We start from the raw sequence: 8,372 nt of genomic DNA on the forward strand, positions 1-8,372 counted from the left end.
TGTCCATTCCTCCAACTAAAGTTTGGATGATTTTTCCAGCCAGGATTGTATGTGTTGGAGTTAGGTCCAGGAAAAGGTCTTTGATAATTATTTACGGCATTGGCTTGTTCATTCAACACTCCTCGAAAGCCAGGTATTGTAAGATAGTTTTTAGTTGTGTGAATGTTGCAATCACAGATGCCGCAAATAATTTCATTGACCTTATCCTTCTTTCCTTCCATGGCCTCAACGTTCCTTATGAGCGTGGTCACTTTACACTTGAGATCATCATCTTCTTTCAAGAGATATAATCCACCTTTTTCCTTTAATTGAGTCGGCCTAGACGTGGTGTTCGCCATTGGGTAATAGTCCCATGATTGTGTTTTTTCAGTGAGACTATCGAGGTAGTCCCATACCTCGTCAACATCTTTGTTGATGAACTCTCCATTACACATTGTCTCGACCATTTGGCGCATGGAAGATGTTAGTCCATCATAGAAAAAATTTGTAATGCGCCATGTTTCAAATCCGAGTTGTGGGCATGAACTGACCAAATCTTTGAACCTTTCCCAACATTGGAAGAATGTTTCATCTTCCTTTTGGGCAAAGTTCATGATCGCTTTTCTGAGGGTAATTGTTTTATGATGTGGGAAGAATTTTTTTATGAATTCCCTCTGCATATCGTTCCATGTGCCAATGGATCTAGGACGCAGTGAATGTAACCACGTCTTAGCTTTCTCTTTTAAGGAAAAAGGAAAGAGTTTCAGCCTAATTGTATCCTCAGATACATTAGGAAAACATAATGTAGCTATAATCTCATCGAACTCTTTCAAATGTAAATATGGACTTTCTGATTCAAGTCCATGAAATTTGGGAAGGAGTTGGATAACTCCTGGCTTGATGTCCATTTGTCCTGTGTTTTCAGGAAAAATCATGCATGAGGGCATACTCACTCCCGCCGGTTGTGGATAATCTCATAAAGTACGAGGCGGGGGTGCCTGTTGCACCCCATTCTCATCTTGGGTATCCTCCACCCTGGGTGGAAGTGGAGGAGGTTGGTCTTCAGCCATAACCTCAGTTAATTCAGGGGATTTCGAGTGGTGTCTAGTCCTGCGATGAATAGTCAACCCCTCAACCAATCCTCCTTCAGTCAAGAGACGTCGAGTGTCGTCACGGGCCCACTTGGGCATGAAAACACTCGCAGCCCTTAATTAAAAACCTAATCCTAAGAAAGGAAAAGAAAATCTAGAAAGAAAGAGAGGGAGAGTTGGAAAGAAATTACCAAATTGAAGCCCCTAAGTTAAGGACCTGCAAAATAAAATAAGAATAAGTTAGATTCTAAAAAGGAGAAAAACAATCCTTAAAATAAAGATAGAAGTGAACTAGCTTCTAAAAGAAAGAATTCCTAAAAGAAGATGAAAATTTCTAAAATAAATTAGGAGAGTCCTAAACTAGAAAGTAAATTACTAAAAGAGAATTGAAAAATAGAAAGTAGGGAAGGAGTGTACCGAATTAGAGATTTCTATCTTAAAGGCCTACAAAATAAGAAGGTTAGTTTCTAAATAAAATTCTAAAACTAATTTAGGAAACAAATTAGATTTTAAAAGAGTTAAAATTAGAAAGTTACTAAAATAAAACAAAAATAGAAAGTTAATTTCTAAGAAGGGAAAGAAATAACCTAAATTCTAAAAATAAACTATTTCCTACAGAAGGGAGGATACTAGAATTAGAAAATTTCTAAAATTTAAACCCTAATTCTAAAAATATGAAACAGTAGAGAGATTAGGAAGGAATTACCAATTGAGAAACTTATGTCCAGATCCTATAAAACAGGAAACAAGTTAGTTTTGAACTCCAATAAATAAATAAATAAAACTAAGGTTAGTAAAATCCTAATCTTAAACTAATCCTAAAACCAATTAATTTCAGAAAATCGTAACCGTCAGTCCCTGGCAACGGCGCCAAAAACTTGTTCACTCCCCAAGTATAGGGTTGTGATGTAGTAATAAACTCGGTAAGACCGAGGTCGAATCCACAGGGACTGAAACCTGTACGTTATCTGAAACCAAGCAGAACTAGAACTAGACTAAGATGCGATCTAAATCAAATAGAATTTAAGGACTAATTGTGGAATAATTATCTAAAACTTTAAGGAATTCAGAGGAAGAAACTAGGGATTCAGAGGATCCACTTGTAGAGATCAGGGAGATCTTATGCATGCATCAGGAATCATGGAACTTACTTGATCTGATTTTCAAGAGATGAAAGGTATATGAATTAGAATGGATTCCATCATCCTACCATGCCCAGGAGACAAAGTAAATAACGGGATTAAACTAATTGCCAACCAATCGAAAGTACATGAAAGTTAGGAAGGGTATCACCCAACCATGCCATGGAGACGATGGTGAACAACGGCTTCCCGACGTCATAAACATCAAAAGAAAAAAAAGATATTCAAAGCCATTGTAAACCCATTGTAATTTCAGTCACACAAACCATTGAATGAGAAAATATTCTTTTAATAATCAACTAAAACCAATTTTGTTCATAAATTTAAATGAAAAGAGAAATAGTGTCTCCCATCTCGCTAAAGCTTCACCTCTTAGCCCTAGCTAAAAGGATTAGCCACACATGGATGGGCTGATTAAACAACAAAATAAAAATAAAAAGGAAAAGAAAAGAACAAGAAGGAGAGAGAGAAAAAACCCAGTAAAACCGGCCTCTGCTCCAGCGCTCCCTCTTCCTTTCTTCTTTTATTTTTTTTTCTTCCTTTCCTCCTCACGCTTCCCACGTTCCCAACAGCAGCCCCAACTCCCTGTTTTCTTTTTTTTTTCTTTTATCCTCAGCCGTGCACAGCAGCAGCAGCCCCCCGACTGCACTCTCTTCTTCACGTCCTCCTTTCTTCCAACCCAAAGATGATCCTCCGGCCCTCCTCCCTTCTCTCCTTTTATCCTTTTTAAAGATGGAAAAGCCCCCTGGTGCTGTGGAGTCCTGAAGGGATTAGGCTGCGGAAAGCTTCGCAGCCAGCCTGCGTAAGAACGCAAAACAGTTTGCGTTTGAATGAAGTTTGAGATGGATGAACATCCTAAGCTACGATTTTGGCTTCTTGGTTGGGGTAAAGACCCACTTATAAGGATTTTGGACGGTTTGGATCGGCAATCCGGCAGTGATAGAGATCACGGGATGCCCCACAAGCTCCGGTTTTCACGGTCGCGCGCGGGCTGCGGACGATTGCCGCTGGACTCTTGGTGGGGCCCATTTTTGACGTCTACGGAAAAATCCATGTCGTCCATTAGATGCGTGATGAAATTCCAGTCAGGAAGGACTGGTTTTTGTCGAGTGTTGGTGTGGTCCACCGATGTTTCTCTTCCACCGTCTATCGTCTGTTTTAACGCTCGAAAATTGATTTCCGATGTATCTCGAATCTTTTCCACCTAGGCCATGGTAACATGGACCCTGGGAATAGGATGAATGGTCCAGATTTTCCATCTGGAGAGCGAGTGGGGCCCACTGTTGAGAAACACAATGCACGGCGTAAAACGCTGTGCGTTTTGTTGAAATTGGAAGAAGAAGACGGTCAGAAGTCGGTTTGACCGACTTCTCGTTCCTGTGCACGGCCAGTGCACTTATGCACTATGCACACACACACCCCAATGGGGTCCATTATGATGTTTTTGAGAGATCCGCTCCGTCTATCTATTTTGTCAGCTCATTTAAACAGTTGAGCCCAAGATTGAAGCACATCCAGATCTCAGGTGGGCCCAAAATCAATGGTTTATGGGTTGATCTAAGCGTTGGGCCACTTCCAGAGGGATCCAATGGTTGAAATTTGACGTGTACGGTTACTTTATGGTCCTCAGGCCACATATGAAGTCTTGAACTGATCAGATGGTGGGAACCCTATGATCTTGCATTCTGGACACTTTTCAGGCCACTTGAGCTTCAGTTTCTCGATTTTCACGGACCCCTGGTGTATAATTCCGTCGCTCTTGGTCTCCTAGAGTCCGTTCCTTACCTTGGTGCTTCTGGAGCGTCAAATCCATGCATTTACCACCCTTTTTCAGTCCAGGCTCTTAAACACACCCTGCATTACAAACACGATTTAATCGGGTCTTTAAACAATACTATGTTTGTAAATCAAGGTAACAACTGGGTCTGATATGCAATATTCGACCCTCAACACAACCCCCAACCAGCATTTTGCTAGTCCCGAGCAAAGTATGCGAAAAATAAGTTGAGAAATACAGCACAATTTTTATGAACTCAAGTGATTTTTTTTTTTTTTTTTTAAACAGTCTAGATTCAAAATTTCTAAGATGCATGAATGTTGGATATTACTTCCTCCTGGAATCAAGTGCACAATAAATTTCATAATCAACTTTAAAGTATTTATGCATTAATTAGAACAATTCTAAACAATGAGTATCATGAGTGTATAATAAAATCTCGGCTTATCATCATTAAGAAATCCAATGGATAATTTTTATGATAACATTGATAATCAAAACAGTATTTAGGACACTCAAAACTTAAACCAGAATTTGCCTTTCAGTTCTTTTTTTTTTTCTTTTTGTTTTTTTTTCTTTTTTTATCGAGGGAGAGGAGAATTAAATCCACACCTATAGGGAGCAAACCTATGGTGAAAATTATTCGCCTAACCTTTTCCAAAGGTATCTCTCTCTCTTTTTTTTTTTTTTTTTTCATGACGGGCAAATTTTCCAAGCTGGTTCCTTACATGCTTAGTGATTACCAAGTTAACCCTTTAATATCAAACTGAAATCTTAATGTGAAAGCGAGATGTGACACGTGAACTCATAACTCAATCAATGTTTAAAACTTCCAATTATAGATTAATACTTCAAACTTAACTGTGAAATCTAATATAATAGATAACTGAATCTAAGAGTCATAAATTACCAACTTCACTTATCTAAAAGATGGTTATCAAAATCACTTCAAATTCAACAAAATGTCAGAAAATTTTTAAAATTTTCACAACTTTTGTACAAGACCAAGAAAATGCTGATTAGGTGACCTAATCTCCCACCCCCAACCTAAAATCTACATTGTCCTCAATGTAAAAGAAATAAGCATGCTATGCACATGGGACAAAAAGTAAATGAGAAGTGATGGAAAGATAATACCTGGATGAGAGAATCAAGAGGCTTTTCAAAGATTTCTACGTAAGAGCGGTCAGCACAAGAGAGAAACCAACAGAAGTAAAATAAAATAACAAAAATACAATCCTACCTATACCACTTTCGTAGGTGCTCTCGATTGCATTTAGCGTATGCAACAAGCCTTTAAACCCCTAGGTTACCCCTAGTGGATGAGTTGTAGTCTCGTGAGGGTTTGCAGCAATGTTACCCACAAACATTGAACTAACTAATGATAAAAATGAAATGAAATGAAGAGCTGGGTTGCCTCCCAGGAGCGCTAAGTTTACCATCTTCAGCCAGACAAATAAAGCAACTACCCTAGTCTTAAGAAAACAGGAAACCTACCTATACCTCCATCAGACTAGGAGATCAATCCTGGTAAACAGGATCAGTCAGAGGCATGGACATGTCCTCTGAATCAAATTTCTCGACAAATGGTTTTAATCGATGGCCATTGACTTTAAACTCCTTGCCATTGTCGGGATCTCTTATCTCAACGGCCCCATGAGGAAAAATAGTAACAACAATGTAAGGGCCGGTCCAACGAGATCGAAGCTTACCCGGAAAGAGATGTAATCGAGAATTGTATAAAAGGACCTTCTGACCAGGCGTGAATGATTTTCGCAAAATGTGTTGGTCATGAAATGCTTTCATCTTGTTCTTGTAAATTCTCGAATTATCGTACCCATCATTCCGGATTTCCTCCAATTCATTCAATTGAAGTTTGCGTAGCAAGCCAGCGTTGTCCAGATTGAAATTAAGATTTTTGATCGCCCAGTATGCTTTATGTTCCAGCTCCACAGGCAAGTGACAAGCCTTCCCATAGACAAGTCTAAAGGGAGACATTCCAATAGGAGTTTTAAATGCAGTACGGTATGCCCATAAGGCATCGGTCAATCGGATTGACCAATCCTTACGATCTGGGTTAACCGTTTTCTCCAAAATGTGTTTGATCTCCCTATTGGAAATCTCAGCTTGTCCACTTGTCTGAGGATGGTATGGGGTGCTCACCTTATGAGAGATACCGTATTTCTTCATTAAACTCTCAAATGGTTTATTACAGAAGTGTGAGCCCCCATCACTAATGATGGCTCGAGGTGTTCCGAATCGAGAAAGGATGTTTTCTTTTAGGAATTTAATGACCGTGCGATGGTCATTCTTTCGACACGGAATCGCTTCGACCCATTTAGTGACATAATCCACGGCGAGCAAAATGTACAGATTTCCAAACGATTGGGGGAATGGTCCCATGAAATCGATGCCCCAGCAATCAAATGCTTCAATGATAAGTACGGGATTCAAAGCCATCATATTTCATCGGGACAATGCTCCCAATTTCTGACAACGCTCACAAGCTTTGCAAAACTCATGAGTGTCCCTAAACATAGTGGGCCAAGAAAGCCACATCAGAATCTTGGCCGTGGTCTTTTAGCAGAAAAGTGACCACCACAGCCTGAGAGTGACAGGAGATGACGCTCTGATGCTCATCGCCTGGTACACATCTCCTTAGAATTTGGTCCTGGGCAATATTTAAATAAATAAGGATCATCCGAAAAAGTTGCGCACCTCGGTGAAAAATTTCTTCTTATCTTCGCAGTCCACTGTGCCGGTATAGCACCCGTAGCAAGATAATTAGCAATATCAAGGAACCAAGGTGAATGGGAGACTCAAAATTGTTCATCAGGGAACATGTCATTGATATGGGTCGCCTCAAGGGAATCAGAGGTATTAAGGCGAGAAAGGTGATAGGCCACTACGTTCTCTACTCCCTTTTTATCTTTAATTTCCAAATCAAATTCTTGAAGTAGAAGGATCCATCGTATCAAGCGGGGCTTAGAATCATTCTTAGAAAGAAGATACTTTAGTGCCGCATGATCTGTATAGATAATGATCTTGGATCCGATCAGGTAGGACCTAAATTTGTCCAAGGCGAACACTACGGCTAAGAGTTCCTTTTCCGTAGTCGAGTAGTTCACTTGGGTAGGATTTAGAGTCCTACTTGCGTAATGAATGACGTAGGGCTTCTTATCTTTTCTCTGGCCTAGGACCGCCCCAAGAGCATAATCAGAAGCGTCGCACATAAGCTCAAAAGGAAAACTCCAGTCGGGTGGCTGCATGATAGGTGCAGTGGTTAACGTGCCCTTAAGCTTGGTAAAAGCTTCCTGGCATTGCTCAGTCCACTCGTACGGAGCATCTTTTTGAAGAAGATTACATAAAGGACGAGAAAGAAGACTAAAGTCTTTTATGAATCGCGGGTAAAATCCTGTGTGTCCTAAGAAGGATTGCACGTCTCTGATGTTCTTGGGTGGAGGTAGGTTAGAGATAAGATCGATTTTTGCCTTATCTACCTCGATTCCTTTGAACGAGATGATATGCCCAAGGACAATTCCCTTTTGAACCATGAAATGGCACTTCTCCCAATTAAGTACCAGGTTCTTTTCTTCACATCTTTTCAGCACACATTTAAGACTTTCCAAGCACTTGCTGAAAGATGGACCGTAAACAGAGAAATCGTCCATGAAGACCTCTAGATATTGCCCCACCATATCAGAAAAGATACTAAGCATACATCGCTGAAAGGTGGCAGGGGCATTACATAGTCCGAATGGCATCCTTCGATAAGCAAAGGTGCCATAGGGACATGTAAATGTGGTCTTTTCCTGGTCTTCAGGCACTATCTCTATCTGGTTGTAGCCCGAATACCCGTTAAGGAAACTGTAATAGGAATGACCGGCTAACCTTTCCAGGATCTGATCAATGAATGGTAAAGGAAAGTGGTCTTTCCTCGTGACGGTATTCAACTTCCTGTAGTCAATGCACATTCTCCAACCAGTAGTGACTCTAGTTGGCACGAGTTCATTATTAGCATTGGCTACGATGGTGATTCCAGACTTCTTAGGGACCACTTGAGTTGGACTCACCCATTGACTATCAGATATAGGGTATATAATACCCACGTCCAGTAGTTTAAGAACCTCGGCTTTAACCACTTCCTTCATGTTTGGATTTAGTCTACGTTGTAGTTGCCGAGCGGTTTTTGCATTATCCTCAAGATATATGTGGTGAGTACAAATCGAGGGATCGATTCCTTTGAGGTCCGCTATCGTCCATCCCAGGGCTCCTTTATGCTCAATGAGAGTAGATATAAGCATACTCTCCTGTTCTTTCTCCAGGTGGGTAGAGATCACCACCGGGTATGTCTCATCTTGACCCAAATATGCATATTTCAAA

General features: G+C 40.4%; 1 non-coding gene across 1 annotated transcript; it reads left to right on the forward strand.

The window, feature by feature from the left end:
- Positions 1-504: 504 nt before the first annotated feature.
- LOC131247493 (small nucleolar RNA R71) lies at positions 505-611 on the forward strand. The gene has a single exon (XR_009171783.1). It is a non-coding gene; the product is annotated as a small nucleolar RNA R71 (small nucleolar RNA).
- Positions 612-8,372: the final 7,761 nt, after the last annotated feature.

The sequence above is a fragment of the Magnolia sinica genome, chromosome 5, assembly GCF_029962835.1.
Source record: "Magnolia sinica isolate HGM2019 chromosome 5, MsV1, whole genome shotgun sequence".
Lineage (NCBI taxonomy): Eukaryota > Viridiplantae > Streptophyta > Magnoliopsida > Magnoliales > Magnoliaceae > Magnolia > Magnolia sinica.